The sequence below is a fragment of the Mus caroli genome, unplaced genomic scaffold, assembly GCF_978045245.1.
Source record: "Mus caroli unplaced genomic scaffold, Mus_caroli_1 scaffold_9, whole genome shotgun sequence".
Classification (NCBI taxonomy): Eukaryota; Metazoa; Chordata; class Mammalia; order Rodentia; family Muridae; genus Mus; species Mus caroli.
Window position 1 is genome coordinate 11,899,612 of NW_028227264.1, and position 21,022 is coordinate 11,920,633.

Sequence of the window (21,022 nt, forward strand, 5' to 3'; positions counted from 1 at the left end):
TCTCAAATCAAAATTTTAGTATCATCAAGATATCTGTATCGATTTATTTGTTTGTGTAAGGTGTTCAGACTAGTTAGGATGAAATTTTGCTCCAATCATAAGTCTTCATTTGTGCCATATGAAGGATGGCACAAAGAGTTTGTTTGTCTGTCTGTCTGTTTGTTTGTTTGATTCACCTGAATCTATTTTCAGGCAGTCTTCCTCTGTCATATCTGATCCATATAACTCTGGAAGGTGTATAGACACTAATAACCTTTTCTAAAGATGCAAAGACAAAACGTTTCTCCCAAATCAACATATCCTTGAGGTAGTAACCAGAAAAACCTTTAGCTTGATGTCTCTCCCAGAGGAATAATATAACCACAAAACTCAAAATCACACCCAATTTGAAAATCAAAACAATCTAAAAAATGAAGTAAGCTAAAATAGTATATGAGCCTATTTTTAGGCTTTTAAATAAAGAATCTGTCATGCCAGGAAATTAACCTAAAATTCCTGTAGAATCCATGAACGAGGAATGAGTTTCCTTTAGACGTTCATATACCATCTATGCTCTCAACCTGGAGCCACAGTCTTTCATTTATTAATATCTTTTATACCACCTATCTGTTATGCTCTCCACCTGGAGCAACAGACATTTATTTATTAATATCTTTTATACCATCTATCTGTTATACTCTCTACCTGGAGCCACAGACATCTATCAATACCTGTTCACAGTAAGCAATTATCACTGCTTTCCACTTAGGAGTCAGTAAATTTTCCCTGTTCTAGTTCTGAACCACAGGAAAAATTCCCCATGTGATTCAGACAAAATCTGTATATAAATGTATCCTGAAAGCAAACAATCCCAATGTTGTAAGTTCACAGTTCAATCAATATCTGCTCTAAGAAGTAGGCAGCTTCCATTCTCCAGCTCTCTGACTCAGAGCAGCCACCTTGTCTCTTTCCACAGCAGGGGACCTCAGAGCCTCTTTCTTTGTTTCATAGTTCCTGTGATTGAGTCATGTGACTTGGCTCCACTTGCTAACTGAAACTCCAAATTTCTAACATAGGCTGAGTGAGAATCTTAAATATCTAGTTGATTCTTGCTTGCCACATTGAACATCATCTGTAGTGGGAAATGTTCCATTTCTTCATAACTTCCCAGGTTGTGAGAAACTAGTCTATTTTCTGTCTTAAGGTTTTCAATTTCTTTAATTTTGTGAGTTTTTGTTTTATATTCTTAGTGTTTACTTTATGAAGTATTACCTATGTGTTATCAGATCCATTTCAGGCTAGAGAGATGATGGTTCAGTGGTTAAGAACACTGACTGCTCTTCTGAGTTCAAATCCCAGCAACCACATGGTGGCTCGCAACCATCTGTAATGGGATCTAATGCCCTCTACTGGTGTGTCTGAAGACAGCTACAGTGTACTCATAAATAACATAAAAAAAAATCTAAAAAAAAGCAGATCTACTTCAGATGTATATGAACAATTTCAATAAGTTATAATTTTACTTACTGTTTAATTTTTATTTTAAAATTACATTGTGTATGTGTGTTTGTGTTTGTGCATGCTATGGCATACAGCATGGGTGGTCAGAGAACAGCTCTGTTCTATCTTGTGAGTCCCAACAGTCAAATTCAGGTTGACAGTCTTATATAGACACAGCCCCATTTTTGTTGATAGTGTTATCAAAGACATTCCATTTGCATATGCTACTAGCCCAATAATACATTGTTGTAATTTTTTACGTCTTGTAGTCTTTCTAAATGAAACTGAGAGGAGTAAGAGGAACTGCATAATTACGGAGTTTGTTATATTATTCCATGGAAATTTGAATGGCTGTCAGTTGCTTACCAACTGAGGAATTTTCCTTAGCCATTTTTCATACTCAATGCATTTGTTCAACAAAAAGTTGTTATATAATATAAATGTGTATAATTATATGATAAATGTTAAAACACCAACAATTACAATAGAATTACCTATTTATATTGAGAGAAAATGTAAGTAAAATCTATAATGCATTGTTTAGGGCATATATTTCCTTTTTACATTTCATTTTGTTTTGAGAATTTTCATCACGACTGGGATTGACTATTCTATCAGTGGACTTGTTCCTTAGAGATGAATCTGTTAATTTCTCCTTGCTTCTCATTTGTGCATAGGGCCTTTTGACACGTCACTTCTATATCAGGATGGGAACTGGTGGAGTCATGTGCAGCCCTTTTTATTTCAGGTGACCATATTGTCAATATTTTATGGGTGTGGCTTTCCTACTATACTTGAGCAGATGTCCTGGTCTTTGTCTCTTACCATATTTCTGTTCCCTCATCTCTGGAATTCCATGAGCCTTAGGTGAAGCCTTGTATATGCATCAGTTGGGATGCTAAGCAGCATATATTTTGGAGCTGATCAGCAGCCATCTTATTAGACTTAAGGCCCCGTCAACAAGAGGTAATTCATGGCTGGTAGTCTAAACTAATTCAACTACTCGTGGCTGACAAGTTTAGATACTTGAGAGGGAACCTAAACCTGTATAATTCCTAGGTACATTACAAAAACTGATCCTTATGGTTAAAGATAAGTGTAGCTCTCATGCCTTATCAAATAAGCTTCTTGCAGCAGAGGCCACCACAGAAATGTCTTTAGTGTTTCTTTTAAATGCTGCTACCGTAAAGTACTGGGGTTTTTGTATGTGAATGTATTTGCCTTCATTTTTAAGGGATAGCTTCGCTGATTATAAGATTCTTGTCTGGCAGGTTTTCCTTCGTTAATTTAAATATGATGGCCTATTGGAGTAGATATCCCTCTATTCATTCAAAAGAAAAAATGAGCTGTTACCCTACAGATGTTCCCTTGTACTTGACAAGTCATTTTTCTTTGATACTTTCACTTTTTTATCTTTGAATATTTTCATATCCTTGAAAATGCCTGTGTGTAGATATTTTTGTGCTGTCCAGTTGGGAGATTATGGGAGCTTTTTTCAATGTGTCTTAAATATGTTTTACCGAGTTTGAGAATGTTGTTTCAATATTTTATGCCTCTTTTTATCTGTCTGCTATTATGATATTGTTTATACTGCACACTTAATTCGTGGGACACTTTTTCCAAGTCTGTTCACTTTCAAGTGTTTTGTCTCTCTTGTCTCTAGGTTACACATTCACTACAGGCTATCTTCAGTTTGGCTGGCTTCTTGTCAGTTCAAACCTAGTGTTGGGAAAAGAAGTTACTTGGTGTTCTTTTAGAAAGAATTACCTCTTTTTAAATATGCTATACATAATGAGACATCCTATACCTTTTTTCTCTTTTTAATCCAAAGTTTGTTTAGTTATTTGAACATTTTAATAATTGTATTCAGGTAGTATAGAAAAAAATTATGAAATAATTAACTTGAATGTTTCATATGTTACAGTTGATGTTTCACTCTCCCTTGTCTGCTCTTTCCCATATCTATGTTTTGTTTCTTTTCACTGGAGACTTTACAGTTTAGGTGATACATTGTATCTACTCTCTGTACTGCAGGCCATCAAACCTATTGGCTTATTTATAGTTGTTAACTAGGTTGAACTATGTGGATGATGTCCTGATTCTTCACGGTGTGCAGCCTCTGATGTCACTTTTCATAAATGGAAGCTGTGTTAGTGAACAGTGATTCTATTATGCAGGAGTCTGAGCATTGTTTTGATAGTCTTTGTCCCTGAATCTTTAAACATTAATATATTTCCATTTAAAATCGTACAAGTATATGTGTCTATATATTCACGTGAGTGCAGGTGTTTTCAGAAGGTAGAGGCATGAGATCCCATGTAATGGGGTAACCGGTGCTTTGGAGAGCTAGAAACCAAACTCTGGTCCCAAGCAAGAGTAGTCAGCACTCTGAAGCACCAAGCCATCTCTCCAACCCCTCCTTGATCTCTTTATTAATCTATCTGTCTCAGTAAACATCATACCCAGCTGTTAGCTTCAACTAATTGCTGACTGATGCTCTATTGTTTTTAATAATACCTTGGGGGCATTAAATGCTTCACAGTGTGATTTAATTAAATCCAGAACCCTTTGCATAGGGTAGATTCTGAGGTCAGCATTTGAGCTTTCCTCTGTTCTGTTTCTTTGGTTCTCTCTTGTAAAGTAAGTAGGTGGTTTATGATTTAGTTTATTATTCTGAGAAGCTACAGGGCATCATAATCTTTATTGATTTGAAGCATATCCTTCATCTTGAAGTTTCCCATGTTTTATTACAGAGTTAGTTTCCTCGAGTTAAGCTTTTGATTTTTTCTTTAAGTCATTTTCAAAACCCCAACTTAGCAAAGACTTCTGTTGCAGCACTAGAAGCAGGGTAATGGCTTAGTTTATTTGAGTAATGACACTGCTTTACAGGCAGAGCAATGGGCAAGTATGGTAGTCTAATTTTTTTTTTTTTTGCCTTGCTGGCAACCTTGCTTTTTAAGAGAGCTGGAGTGAAGGTGAGCAGCAGAAACTCCAGTATTTGTGGACTGCTGCACCCAGGGTATAACTTCTGATCACTGGTAGTAGATCATGGAGTAAGATTGCTCTGGAGTACTCAGCCGCTCTTGGCTGGAGTAGAGCTCAGGTATGTTGAGACTGATAACCACTGATACCCTGATGATCCTGGGAGGAAACTGTAGCATTGCTGGGAGCAGGGAAAGATGGAGTATCCTGTTTGTGGCTGCTCAGACACAGGAAAAAGATACCACACTAATTAGGACTTACGGGGATGAGAGGTGATGTGTTGATTCTCAAATGCCTCAGGCTTGTTATGATTTTATTTAGATTTTTCAGGTAGTGTGGGCAATCTTTTCATTTTTTTGTACTATTGACAATGTCTAAGGTTACTAATGATTATGTGTATTACTGATGCTCACCAGTTTCGTTTTTCTGTAGAGATGCTAGGTCTAAGGAGCTCCCTCTAGCATTATACACGCTGTGTTCTCAGAGAAGGCTGCTTCTTTATCTACTTCTGAAGGATTTCCTTCTTCTAATTCTTTGAGTAATTCACTTAGTGTTAACACTTCTTGTCCTTTTTCTTCTCTCCTAAGGACTGAAGGTCGAACACAAGGCAAGTGCTGTACTGATGATCTACATCTGCATCTGAACACTTTTTACTACTAGAGAAAGGAAGAAAAAAGTGATTAGACCTAGAAGTTTGCAACTCTTCTCCCATCCTTTGCTCTAGAATAGTGTAATTGTGGGATATCTTATTCTCCACGACCTGCCCTTCCTCTGAATGTATCTCTTCATTGAGGAAAATCCCATTATCCATAATTCCCCTACACCAGCTACTCTTTACCTTAAGAGTGTCTTCAATCTAGTAGTAGAATTTTTCTTTGTTTAATATATATGTTTTATCCATTATGCGATAATTTCTTGAAGTTCAGAAGCAGTTACACACAAGAAATGTGTTTCTCAAGTCAAAATTATTTGACAGTAGTTAACCTTCACTGTACCATTATCTGTTTGTTAGAGGGTTTCTATAGACCACCTAGATGACAGATATTATCTCTAGTACTAGAAGTTTGTATGTGATTCCCCGTGGGTCTGCTGGCTTCAGTTACCTCCACATTGTTTTTTAAAAGGGAAAAATATTTTGTATTATTGTCTGAATGTTTGTATTCTTTCAAAATTCACATGTGGAAACTTAATCAGTATCAGATAGTATAGATAGGACCTTGAATAGTGACTAGGTCACTAAAGAAGAGGCAATAGTTCCCTTATTAAAGAAACCCAAGGAGGCTTGTCAGTCTCTAGTACCATATGAGAATATAGAGAAATAATCCAGCATATGATATTTAGTTTTCATAGTAAAGTTGACTAATATATTCAGAGAGTATTGACAGGGCACAACTTAAAAGATGTACTGATCCCACAGAGATATCCCTCCCCCAATATAATAGAATATAACTTATCAGTGTTTTCAACAAGAGTGGTATTTGTGTAACAATGAATGTGCTTATGTTGAAATACTACAAACCACTATACTTTACTTTAGAAGTCATTCTTAGTGGTGTATGTTATATGCATTAAACATGTTTATAATTTTGGTATCATACAGAGTATTTTACTACCTTAAATCCTCTGTACTTTGAATATTCAGATTTCATCTCATCCCCAAATTGGCAGCCACTAGTATCTTTATTGCCTCTAGTTTTGCTCTTTGAAGAACTCCCTATGCTTAGAATAATGTGGTGTGCATCCTTTATAGGTTGCCTTTGTTCACCTAGTTATATGTATCTTCTGTTGTCTCTGAATCTTTTAATGGTTTAAAGCTTATTTTATTTTAGCATTGAATACCATCCATAGTTCAGTCCATCATAGTTTGCTTTTGTCCCATTGACTTGCAGAAAGACATCCTGATTGTTTCCAGAATTTGACAATAGTAAGTCCTGTGTATGCATCCATGGGCAGGTTTTTGGTGTGTGTGTGTGTGTGTGTGTGTGTGTGTGTGTGTGTGTATGTATGTGTGAATATTGTAGTAGTTTGAATATGCTTGGCTCATTGGAAGTTATATTATTAGCAAGTGTTGTTAGAGGAAGTTTGTCATTGAGGGAGTGGGCTTTGAGGTCTCTATGTTCAAGTTCCACCTAGTATGGAAAGAGAGCCTCATCCGGCTTCCTACAGAAGCGAAGCTCTCCTTGTGACTGCATTCAGATCAAGATGTAGAACTCTTGATTCACCATGTCAGCCTGCATGCTGCCATGCTTCCTGTCATGAAGATAATGGACTGGACCTCTGAAACTGTAAGCCAGCTCAGATTAAACTCTTTCCTTTAGAAGAGTTGCTTTGATCATGATGTCTCTTCACAGCAATGGTAGCCCTTACTAAGACAGATATATTCTCTAGATATACTCATTCTAGTTTAAAAGGGCAGACATCACAATATGGTAAACCTGAAGCAAGAGAATCAAGTTGAGCTTGGACTGTACAGAATCTGATTTATTCAGATACTACTTGGTGGAAGTATAGTCTTATGTATTAATAAGACCAGTTGAGTTCCCACATTCTGGATGAGAAGGAGGCACATATATTTGTATTAGAGCAAAAGTAATGTTAACTTAGCTTGAGTATAGGTGCATAGTGTGTTGTAAGCCTATAAAAATGAATGAGGTGCCCCTCTATATCAGCAGTCTGAGTTGTAATGCTCAATATCCTGCTCTAAAAGTTTGTCTGCATTTATGGTTTGTTGGAAAACTATTCAGGAATAACTAGGTAGGGTTATTCTGAGGCAACCATAGCAGCCAAGTCAAGATGGTAGTAGTCAGTCAAGCAGAATCCACAGAGCACACATTTGCAACTCCTTTGGATAAACATCAAAATCATTACGTAGATCATATGTTAAGAATCTATTCAGTTTTGCAAGAAACTGCCAAGCTGTGTTCTGTATTTTTGCATTATATATTTTGTATCCTTGAATGAGGGATCACATTGTTACAAATTCTCATTAGTATTTAGTGCTAACAGCCTTTTGAATTATAGTCATTCTAATATATATATGGAGAGAGAGAGAGAGAGAGAGAGAGAGAGAGAGAGAGAGAGAGAGAGTAAATTATTTTTATTTGAATTTGCTATACCTTAAAAAGATATGATGTATATCTTTACATGGGGCACTTTTTAACCTGTTCATCTTCTTTTATCTTTCTTTTACTTTTCAATTTTTCTTTTGTTTTATTTGCATTCCAATCATTGTTTCTTCCCCTCCCCATTTCTCAGTCCTGTCTCCCATAGTTCCTCATCCCATTCATTCGCCCCCTTGCCTCCAAGAGGCTGCCTTCCCTGGGGCTTCAAGTCTCTCCAAGATTAAGCACATCTTCTCCCACTAAGGCCTGACCACGTAGACCTCTGCTATGTATGTGTCTGGGGCCTCAGATCAGCTTAGACCAGTATACTCCTGGTTGGTGGCTCAGTCTCTAGGAGCTCCCTGGGGTCTGAGTTAGTTTAGACTGCCAGTCTTCCTATGGGGTCACCCTCACCCTCAGCTTCTTTAGTCCTTCCCCAAATTCAACCATAGGGGTCCCTGACTTCAGTCCAATTGTTGGGTGTAAGTATTTGCTTCTGTCTCAATCAGTTGCTGGTATGGCCTCTCAGAGGACAGCCATGCCAGGCTCCCATCTGTAAGCACATCATATCATAGTAGTGTCAGGCCTTGTTGCCCGCAATGAGATAGATCCCAAGTTGTGCTAGTCACTGGACAACCTTTCCTTCAGTCTCTTCTCCATTTTTGCCCCTGCAGTTCTTTTAGACATGAATAGTTCTGGGTCAGAAATTTTGATTGTGAGTTAGTAACCCTGTCCCTCTGCTCAAGGCCCTTATGCTGACTTATCATTTGAACATGTCCTACACATATAAGATGTTTTCATATGATTTACACCTCATATGTTCTGCTAACTTTCTCCAGGACTCAACATTCTATCTTACTATTAACTTATGTACTTAAAAAAAAGATTATAATCATGATTAATAGTCTCTGTCTTAGTCACTATTCTATTGCTGTGAAGAGACAACATGACCACAGAAAGTCTTATTTTTTTTTTTTCTGATCAAAGCTCAATTTTACTATTTCCAGACACTCAGTTATAAAGGAAGGGGGAGGGAACCCAATATCCCGCCAAGTAACTCAGGGTCCAGTAGCAGGACGAACACGTGTGTGCCTCCAGGCAGCAAAGGCAGGGTCCAGCAGTAGGCGTGGCAGGACGAATTAGCAGGTAGCTCCACCCTTGAGCAAGCAGGTTCCAGGCTGGGGGAAGGGAGGCCACATCTCCTCCCATTAGTTAACAAAAAGAAACAAACAAAACAAACAAACAAAAAAAGGGCTGGCCTGAGGCAGAAAAATTATTTATGTTCAATAGTTCTGCCTGAGTTCTTAGGGCTAAAGAAAAAACCTGTTTCCATGGGATTCCCTAACTTTTCTAATGGTAAACTGTATTTGGCTAAGACTGTCTTTATTATCCTAGTAAACCACTAACAGAATAGGCTCTGACTTTATAATGCTAATTAGTGCTGAATAGGTAACTACATGTTTGCATTTTAAGTAGGGCGTTGGAACCCTGGCTGAGTTTAACTAAACAAATTTAGAATAACACTGAGCTAATATTCCTCCGCAATTTTGGATGGCAGGCAGGGGAAACAGGGAGAAGGGGTACAAGGCCAGTTGGCTTTTTTTTATTTGGGTGGGAGGCAGTGAAGGGCTTGCCCTTTCGACAGTAAGGTCTCCAACCTCTCTCCCCCCTATTAAGTTTAAATAGGCAATGCTTAACAGAGGTGATCAAATGATTTTCTCATCCGTAGATGAGTGGGCCTTTAACCTTGACTTGGGTGGACATTGACCTGATTCCTCCCGTGAGCTTTATAACAACTCACATCTGTGGCTCTTGGTATCTTTTGGGGAGGGGAGGCAGAGCCTTAGGTATTTTTGGTTTTTAGCTGGAGTCAGATACCAACCTCCTTCAAATCAGGTGTGTCGCACAGGGAACTCAGAAACGGTCAAGCTGGACCTTCCCTCCGCAGTAATCTCCTGCGCCAAGCGGTACCCATACTGTATTCATATGATTATGAATCAGTAGCGCAATTCTGAGCGATGCGCGGTCTCTATATGAGACTTGTCAACCTCAGATTTAGCAAGGCCTAGACAAGAATTATGTCAGTATTAACACCATGGATTGTGGTTAAAATAGGAGCTGGAGGTCTTTCCTCTTCATCCCTGTTATTCCCTAGCCTGAGGAACTAAGGACACCTTGCAGTAACAGCAAGGGTGAAAAGCCAGAGGCCAGCTAAGGGACTAAGCCCATCTCTATTAAAATAAGAACTAATCTCTGTAAATATTTGAAATTTCTACTTCCCTAGCTCTCCTGGTAAATCTAAATCTTATCTCAGACTGAAAGCCACGTGCTGGGATGTCCTTGGAAGGGAGATTAGCAGTACCACCTGTTTGCTCTTAGGGGCGGAGAACCGGAGAATGTGGATTGACCTGCTTGAGAAAAGAAAGAAATCTAAACAATGAGAGGGTAGCAATGTAAATTTTCTGTTTGGAGAAGTCAAGGTACTTTATTTAGATGCAAATTGTAAAGCTAAAGCTAATCTCCGGCCTCCTGTAGGGGAATTGGCTCAGAGGAAAACAGTGTTTCTGAGAGCTTCCACTCCCAGCTGAATTCTAAGCACAAGAGGAATTTTAGTCTTTAGAATGATACTTATGAGAAGAGACAGAATCTGTGTTTACCTGACGAATTAATCTCTCTGGTAGCCACCGTGCTCCATCTTCATCTCGTGAAAAAACACAAACCGAGCCTCTTCCCCAGATTAGAACTGGATCCGGACCCTTCCATTCATTAGTCAGGGCATCCTTCCATTTTACCAATGCATAAGAATTAGAAGTACCTGGGTGCCAGTGGCGTTCCGCTGCAGACTGACCTTTAATGTCAGTTTGCAAAAAGTTTAGGACAAATAAGGTGAAGGCAAGATGAGCCTTTGGTGACCTTGGGGGATATACATGCCCCTCTTTTGTTTTAAAAAGCCAATTCTTTAAGGTGCTATGAGCACGTTCAACTATTTCTTGTCCCATGGGGTTGTAAGGAATTCCAGTTTTATGTTTGATACCGAATTCTTTACAGAATGCAATAAAGTTTTTACTAGAATAAGATGGCCCATTATCTGTCTTAATAAGCTTAGGCAACCCCATGGTATTAAAGGCTTGTAGGCAATGATCAATTACATTTTTTGAAGCCTCCCCTGTATGCAGAGAAGCAAAGAGAAATCCTGAACAGGTATCAATGCAAACATGTATATATTTTAGTTTTCCAAATTCTGCATAATGGGTTATATCCATTTGCCAAATATGATTAGGCATAAGGCCTCTAGGAATGACTCCTAGATGTGGCACTGGAGATAATGTAATACATTTAGGACATTGTTTTACAATCATTCTTGCTTGCTCCTTAGTGATCTTATGGTGGAGCCTTAGGGTATGGCTAGAGAGGTGAAACCTTTCATGATCACGTTGGGCCAGAGCAACAGGATTCGAAACTAAAGCTTCTCCTATTAGAGCTCTGTCAATGCGATCATTACCCTCGGCCAGAGGCCCAGGAAGACCAGAGTGAGACCGTATATGGCCAATATAAAACGGATTTTTCCGGGCAAGAATGATGTTTTGCAATTCTGAAAATAAGGATCCTGATGGCGTATTGAAGTTAAACGTGCCACAGGTTTCTAATAAGGGTACTGACTGAGCAACATATAGACTGTCAGTAAAGATATTAAAAGCCTCATGTACAGACTGAAAGACCTTTAGTACTGCTGTTAATTCGGCTAGCTGAGCCGAGAGACCAGGAGTCTCTACGATAACCTGTTGATCATTAATAAGATATCCAGCTCGCCCTTTAGAGAAGCCATCAGTAAAAATCAATAGAGCATTATTTAAAGGCTGTAAAGAAGTCATCTTAGGAAATATCATATCATGTACATTTAAAAACTTTATTAACCTATCTTGAGGGTAGTGGTTGTCTATAGTTCCACTAAACCCTATTTGTGCAAGCAACCAATCTGTACTATGCTGTTTCAGCCAAGTGTCTTGACTTACGCTGTAAGGCTGAACAATGATATCTGGCTCTTTTCCGAAATAAGTCAATGCCTACCTTCTTCCAGTGATAATCATCTGAGCCACTGCTTCGTGATATGGCAAGATATTACATTTGGGAGAAATCCTCGAATGTATCTACATTATAGGAAATTTTTGAGTTAAGAAGATCTTTTTCTGAGGAGGCCTTCTCTAATAGGCACTCCTCCTGAGATACCACAAGCTCCGCCTGAGGGCAATTTAGCCCTGGAGAAGTTGCATCTTTTATAGCATCATTTACAAGCGCCCAGAGGCCTAGGGTAAAATTATCTGTCTGAGCGATATTCAAGGCCTCACCAACTTTCTCCCAGGTTCCACAATCTATCATTTCTTCTTCCTTGAACCATGGACAACAGCTATCTATCTTATCTAAAAAATTTCTTACTAATTGTACTTCAAGCCTTATTCCTCTGGCCTGAAACAACTCCTGAAAACTAAAAACAACCGCCTGATCCATGACTTTAAACCCTTCCTTCTTCCACCTAAGCAGCTTTCTAAAAAGCTGCGGCACACCGCCTGTCTCCGTATCTAGTTCCGATTAACGAGCTGCTGACCCAAGCAGAAACAGTGTTGGGTTAGCACTGATTCAAACTTGATTCGTATCCTACCGCATCCTCAGCAACACTTTACAAAACTGAAATTTTAGGCTAGCACTAGCATGTGTACCTGTCCGTTGCTCCGATGCTCCGATACGAAGATCCTTTCCTTTCTTGTGGAGCTCCACACAGCAGTCGTTTCTCTTAGCATCCCTCTGCCATTCTTCAGGTCCCAGTTCTGGTGCCAACTGTTGCGGCCTGCCCGCAGTCCACAACACGAACGGTTCAACTGAGAATGGCAGTTCGAGCTGAAAAGAGAGGAATCTAGACAGGGCGGAAGAATGAATGGAGCTAAGACAACATTCTGATCAAAGCTCCCAGAAAGTCTTATAAAGAAAAGCATTTAATTGGAACTTGCTTATAGTTTCAGAGGTTTAGTCCATTATCAGCCTCGTGGGAAGCATGGTGGCATGCAGGCAGATGTGGTATTGGAGAAGTATTCACAGTTCTACTAACTCTGTCCCTCCCCACAATCAGTTTAGTGACGATCATGTGCAAATGGACATGGGACATGAAGACTAGGGCATGAACAACCTACCAGTGGTCATACCCGCTAAGTAGGATTATAAAACTAATATTTTATATAAAGGTAATAATATATAAGTAATATAGTATATATAAATACTGTATATTATAATATTAGTATATTATATATAAAATAATAAATATATATAAAAGTCAGCATTATATAAAAGCAGTAAACAGCTGTGAGTAGTATCTGGTAGGGTTGGGTTAGAAGGTGACTGACCTGCCAACTTTACTGAGATGAGGTCTCTTGGATCTGTAGAGCACCCTGTAAATTGTGCAGTGAGCTCCAGGGATGCAACTTTTATGTGCCATCACCAGTGTTGGCATGTAATCCCTGCTTCTACAAGTCTCCATTCACTCAAGCTCCTGCTAACAACCTCAAGCCAACCTCATTGTTTCATCAACATGGATTTTGGAGCAAATCATTACTTTTTTTTTCTTGGGTTCTCTTTATATGTAGACTTGTATGTTATTTCTCCCAAGGAAAAGTCTTTCACCCAATACTCATGCAGAGATGACAGCATTTGACAGCTCTTCTCTCCATCCTCCAGCTCTTAAGTCCTTTTCATCATCTTTTCTGTGATGTTTCCAGAGCCTTGATGGAGAGGTGGAGATAGATAGCTCATCAATGGCTGAGACTCAAGTCATTTATTTTATCAGTTATAAGTCTGCATCATTACCCATGTAGAAGAAAGGAGGAGGAGGAGGAGGGGGGAGAAGAAGAAGAAGAAGAAGAAGAAGAAGAAGAAGAAGAAGAAGAAGAAGAAGAAGAAGAAGAAGAAGAAGAAGAAGAAGAAGAAGAAGAGAGGAGGTGGAAGAAGAGAAGGAGGGGAGGAGGAAGAGGAGAGGAGGATAGAGAAGAAGAAGGAGGAGGAAGAAGAGAAGGGGGAGAGGAGAAGGAAGAGGACAGGGGAAGGAAGAGGAGAGGAGGAGGAAAGGAGAAGGAGGAGGAGGGGAGGAGGAGGAAAAGGAGGAGGAGGGGAGGAGGAGGAAAAGGAGGAGGAGGAGCAGCAGCAGCAGGAGCAGCAGCAGCAAGAACAGCTGCTGCTTCTCTGTGACCAAAGTTGAACTCAGCACACATCTATGGATATAAACATGAATATTAAGAAGATAGTGCATCTGGCAACATGTTTTTAAAATTAAACACTGCAGATTTGCCACTGGAACTTATGATAATCCCAACCATGAGGTTTTGACCAGAAATGAAATATTTCCTGTAGTTTGGAGGCCTCCAGTCCAATCAGAAAGTGGTTGGTTATATTCACAACCACCATGCCATTATTGTGAGAGTAGACACAACTTCCCTGGTAGGTTGGTATTGTGGCATTTACCATCCAGCACTATGTATGACCAACTTTTCTCCCCAGTGGCCTCCATAGCACCTTATAACACAGTAAAAGCATATAGCATGGGGGGGTGTCTCTTGGTCAGTTTGTGATTGCTTTCTTAAGCTTCTAAAACCAAAATGAGCAGTATCTTCAGTCACAGGGTCTGACCTTTTAATGGTGATGGGCAGCCAAGAATAGTGGCAATAGCCTGCATTATTTTGATGTTTTTGTGTATTCCTTGTCCAGTAATTCATTTTGAGGTGTCCTGTACCTGGCACTAAGTCTCAGTAAATAACTCATGTCTTCCTGGAAAAGTAATCAAGCTCCCTTGTTGTGTATTATTTGTCATTAGCCTACAAACCAGGAGATTTACACATGGCTAATTTCTATATCTTCAGCTTGGATAACTCACCCCTAGCCCTTTCTATCTTCCACCATTCCACTCCATTAAGATTTAAACCTTAAAGCTAAGTACCACCCCTCCCCCATTTGTTTATCTCATGTGCATTCTACTATCCTCTATGATTGTATTTGTTCTTTCTATTTTGTCTTGGGTGACAACTTTAAAAAAGTAAGATCATATGGAAACCTGTTATCCTGATTTTTTAATTATTTTTTTTGTGCAGTATAAGTGTTTATATAAATGAGTATGTGTGTGGAGGAAGAGACTGAGTAGTTTCATTTAGCACTTTGTACTTTATTTTGACAGGGTACCTCCCTGAACCTGGTACTCACGGACAACTTGATTGATTGGCTATGAAAACGAGAGATCCATATGTCTATCTTTGTTGAAGAAGTATGACCTATTTTTTATAAACCAGGTCATATTCTTTTCTTATTGTTTAGCTTTAAAAATTATTTGTGTACATGGGGGTTTGTAGTGCCTCAATAGTTTAGAATACTTGTCGGTCTTGCAGAAGATCCAGGTTCCATTCCCAGCACCTACATGGTAGATTCAATTTCAAAAAATCTAATACCCTCTTCTGATTTCACAAGTACTAGGCATGTACTTGCAGCAGGTAAATACATGCTGCCAAAACACATATACATTAAATAAATAAATAAATAGATAGATAGATAGATAGATAGATAGATAGATAGATAGATAGATAGATACATATATGTATGTACAAATAAAAAGATTTTTTTTTCACATTTTGGATGTATGATTACAACAGTTTCATCACAATTGGTATACTTTAGTTCACTGATCTTAACCAGTCTGTGCCTGTTCTTTGTATCCTCTTTTGTTGTTGTTTTTTGTTTGTTTGTTTGTTTGTTTTGTTTGTTTTGTTTTCTTCAAGACAGGGTTTCTCTGTGTAGCCCTGGCTGTCCTGGAACTCACCTTGTAGACCAGGCTGGCCTGGAACCCAGAAATCTGCCTGCCACCATCTGGCTTCTTTGTATCCTCTTAACAGTAACTTCTACAAGGAAGAAGATTACATTTTTATTAATTTAGTAAGTACAACTTACCACTTTTCTAAAATAACTTATTGTCATGCCCTTGTCATTTAGAATTTTCTCAGTGTGATTATGGAAGAATTCTGTGGTTCTGTGTTTCACATTCAAGCCTGTGATCTTCTGTGAGTTAACTTCTGTGTTTAATATAGGATCTATGCCTAGATGGTGAAGATGGTGGTGACGAGGGTGATGGTAGTAGTGGTAATGAAGATGATGATGAACATTTTGTATTTAGATGTGCATTTGTTTATAATCATATGCTAATAAGTTTATGTTTCCTTGGTGCTCCCTTTAGTCCTTTGTCAAGGAACAGTTGTTTGTATTCTCGTGGGAGCACTTTCAGGGCTGTCTTCTGCTCCACTGAATCCCTTTTCGATCTTTCCCCACCATGACACTATTTTGACAACTACAGATTAGGGCTTCACATCGAATCAGTTCTTTAATTTTTTCCTTTTCTCCCAACATTGTTTTTAACTATTATTGGTCTTCAGAAAATCCATGGAAACCTTGTCATTTTGTTGATGCCCACATATCACCTTCCTGGGCCATTGACTTGGTTGCACTGAATCTGGCGATCCAGGTAGGATAATGGATAAATAAAGTCTTCCTTCCTATCTACAAGTATGGACAGTTGTTTCTATTTATTTAATTTTATCATTTTATTTACTAGATTTTTACAGTTTTCCTCGAATAGGTACTGTATATGTTTTGATAGTTTGCATCTATGGATTTCATTTCAGAGACCCAATGCAAAAGCTTTCCTTTTTTGAATTTAAAACCCACTTAGTGGTAACAGTGTGTAGGAAAGAATTGACACCTTTCATTTATTTTAAGTCTTAAAATTATGCTGTGACTCATTATTATTTGTAAAAAGCATTTTTCTTGTTGGCATTCACTATTCAAGATTTTCTAACCTAACTCATATTCATCCATGAACAAGAGTCATTTTATTTCCTCCAACCCCCTTTTATTTTCCTTTCTTGTCTTATTGCATTGTCAAGGACATCTAGAACAGTGTTTAACAAGAATGGTGAAAGGCAGGGCATCTGCCCTTTATGACTGATCTTAGTGAGAAAGTTACAGATTTCAAATTGTGATAAACATGTCTTTATTGTTCTATCTGGAATTTATTAAGCTCGCTGTATTATCATGGATTTTAGCTTTCAATAAATATACAAACCTAGGGCCAGTATTTCTTCAATAGTATTGCTTTCTGTTTCTTCTTTATCCACTTTCTGGTATTTCATTAAAGAGATGTTATGTTAATAAGATATTCTGTGGTATGTGATATGTCTTACATTTTATTTATTAAATTTAATTTAAAAGTTAAATTAAAATTCAGTCTTGTCTCTGCATTTTATTTCATCAAATAGCATATATTTCTATCTTGAGAGTCACTATGGTTTTTCCCTAGCAATGTTTTTTTTTTCTATTTCTCATTTTATAAAGTTTACTTTTTTATAATAGGCATTTTTCTGTACAATAATCATTGTGTATCTCTTTTTATTTTCTTTGTATTTCCTTAGAATAAAATTTTCTTTTCTGACCAAATAAAATAGAATCCATTCATTCTTATTACCCATCCACTATTATATCATCCATGTTATTATTGGTTTAATTTTATTGAGCTGAGTTTCCATCTTTATTAGCAGTTTTCTGGTTGGAAGGACAGAACAGAAAAGCCTTTGTTGTATCATTAATTTTTTTTCCAATGTTAGATGTAACACTCTTCAGAGTACTGTAACAGAGGCTCTGAGTATTCAAGTGTTTCTTATTCTCCTGATACTAAGAATGTAACTTACTTAATGTACTTTTGGTCTCATGAGTTGTTGACCCATCATTTTTGCATAGTTATCTCATACATTTGGTTAAGTATAAAGCAGCCTCCATTCCCTTGGTAATAAACATATTTTTCAATTTTTTTCTCTTGTCTTTCCCAGACCATATTCACTTTAATTCTCTGAAATTTCAACATATTTAGTGATATCTAGAGACTTATTCTTGTAATGTGAACTGATTTTCCAAGTATTGCCTATTAACTAGTCTATACTTCCCTGTCTTCATTTATTGCAACATACTTTTAAATACATGTTTTCTTGTAGAAAAAGTTGTCTTTGAACTTTCTGTTCCTTTCCATCGATTTTCACTCTTATGCTGCCAGGTCCACCGTTCTTTGAGGATTGCTACTTTGTATCACCATCTAATATTTCATTTTTGTTATTGTAACATTAATTATGGTAGCCTCTAATTATTACATATCAATGATAATTGTAGATACATTTGTGTTTCCAGTGCTTTTAAATGGGAATCTGTACATTGTTATCATGTGTAATATGTACAACATTTGACTTCTTCATAATACTTTGAAATGGGAGAGATAAAGGTTATAAAAGTAATATAGGGGCTGGTGAGATGGCTCAGTGGGTAAGAGCACCCGACTGCTCTTCCGAAGGTCCAGAGTTCAAATCCCAGCAACCACATGGTGGCTCACAACCATCCGTAACGAGATCTGGCGCCCTCTTCTGGAGTGTCTGAAGACAGCTACAGTGTACTTACATATAATAATAAAAAAAAAGTAATATAAGTTTCAAATTGTTTCAACTCACTTATAGGATAATTATATTAACAAATTTGAAACAAGGACATGGTTCTTTATAGTTTTTTGTATTGGGGATGTAAAACTATAATGCATATTTTATGAGGATTCAATACTTCAGGGTTAAAAACTTATCCTTTACTTATATAGGAATTATATTTAGTGATCATTTTAGCTATCAATCTCATTTATTATTTATTAATTATTTTTGTGTTGTATATGTGGGGTGTAGTGTGTGTGTATACATTCTTGTATATGAGCTTGTAGAGGCCTAATGATTTCAGTTATCTTAATCGATCACTCTCCACCAAATATTTGAGACAAGAACTCTCATCAAAACTGGAATATTCTAGCAGGCCGTAGTGGCACACGCCTTTAATCCAAGCACCCGGGAGGCAGAGGCAGGCGGATTTCTGAGTTCGAGGCCAGCCTGGTCTACAAAGTGAGTTCCAGGACATCCAGGGCTATACTGTCATCTTGGGAAAAAAAAAAAACAAAAACAAAAACAAAAAAACAAACAAACAACCCCCCCAAACCAAAACCAAAACAAACAAACAAAAAACAACAACAACAACAACAAAAACCCCTGGAATATTCTATTTTGACTAAATTTTCCCTTTAAGAAGACCCCAGGATCTGCCTGTCTCTGTTGTTATAATGCTGGTACAACAGATATGTGCCTTCACGCCCAGGTTTTATGCATATACTGGTGTTCTAAACTCTGCTCCTCATGGTTACACAGCAAACACTTTATCCAGAGATCCATCTCTAATGGTTTTATCTATGTTATTATTGTTCTTCAGGAACATAGAGATATAACAAACCTTGAACTCATAGCATTAGTTTCAACATTACAGTTTTATTGAGATGTTTGTAGAATTAAGCACACCTTACCTCATTCATTTAGTAGTCAACTGCAAAATACAATAATTAAATGCTTACATCAAAGATTATTTATACCTACAAATGAGAAGTGACTCTCAGGGGGTGGATGGCACATTAAATGAAATAAGCAGTTTGTCCTTCAGTGCATGCATGCCTATTTCTGATGTGTGTTGAAAAGTTAGATAATATCCACATTTTATGGATATGTGGAATTTTGTGATGCATCTTATAGTTGTTGTATAGTTGTAATCATTTAAACAATTTCATAATAAAATAATCATTATCAGATATTGTCTATAATCTTGTCTACCATGAACCTTAACCACTAATTAAATACATATAAATGTATTAAAATGAAAAATATTGGAGGCAGAGGCAGGCATATTTCTGAGTTCGAGGCCAGCCTGGTCTATAGTTTCAGGACAGCCAGGGTTACACAGAGAAACCCTGTCTCGAAAAAAAAACAGAAAGAAAAGAAAAAAAAATCATTCAATACAAAAGCCTTCTTTCTATGAATCCCTTTACTTGGATATTTGCTAACACAGCTGAGGGTGGGGCCCTGTTGCTGAAGATACCACACATTTAGGATGCACAACTCAGATAATTCAATCTGGAACTGACTTTACAGTTTTTTTTTTTTTTTGAAGATTTATTTATTTATTATATGTAAGTATACTGTAGCTGTCTTCAGACAGACCAGAAGAGGGCGTCAGATTTCATTATGGATGGTTGTGAGCCACCATGTGGTTGCTGGGATTTGAACTCTGGACCTTCGGAAGAGCAGTCGGGTGCTCTTACCCACTGAGCCATCTCACCAGCCCGACTTTACAGTTTCTTAATACTATGTAGGCTGAGAAGAGGAGAAATCAGCTCAACAGCCATATCCAGCCACAATACCTATGCATCATGACAATTACCAGTGTGGTAAGATATTAATCGCTACAAGAAGTGACATTCTTGTGAATATGGCAACTAAGAGCTATCTAATTGGATTTGAAGCCCACTCAAGGGAGAGAAATCATGCATGGTACTGATGTAGCCAGCTTCTCGGGGTAGTGAGGTCATGGACTTAAGAGAGAATCTACTGCCACCACTTTAATAGAGCACCATTGATTCCATATTGTAATCTAAATCTTATCCTTATATTCATGGATAAGAGTAGCCATCACTGTTATCCCCACTCATGAAAGACATTTCTCATAACAAATGGAAGCCATCACAGAAAGCCACAACTGGACACAATCCAGAGATCATGGGAGCCCAGTCCCAGTTGATATACATATGTCACACACAGGTCCTGCATCTATGCCCAAAGGAACAACAAGCAAGAAGGGTCTGGAAGATTTTAGAACCAGATTATCAGGAAGTCTTCTGTAAGCAGTCTTTCCTTAAAAAGGCTGCACAGATAATAACTACAACAATGGCAGTATCAATACAAATGATAATATTAATGGAAAGGGAAAATATCAGAGTCTTGCCCCTAGACAAAGAACTACAGCAACCAATGACTACTGAGAGAGACACAATGTGCCTCTATCAGAGTTGAGCACCCTTATTGGTTTTCCACTGGAGAGTGGTCAGCCTTGAAACCATATACACACAAACAACACAAATAGATTCAGCACGTTATATATTTTATACATGTGCAGAGACATATATAGTAAGTATAATAAAATAAAAAGAGGCTCTCAACCTGAGAGGAGTGACTAGAGGGTGTAAGTGATACAATTTTATTGCAAGGGAAAACATTAAAAGTAAAAATTCAATAAAACAGTATATGTTGATCTGGAAAATTTGAGACCTCTCAAAATTCTGATGTCTTTAAAAATTTACTTTGCACAATGAAATTGAATGTTAAAAGACAAACTTAGCATTGGAAGTAAAATTTTAGAGACATATTTCAAATCATGTAATGTTAATTATTTTACAAAAGTATAATGTACAAAACTAGAAATAGTATTTATTTATTGAAAGAAATGTACATGAGAATTCCATTTAGCCTGTCTAAATGTCGCAA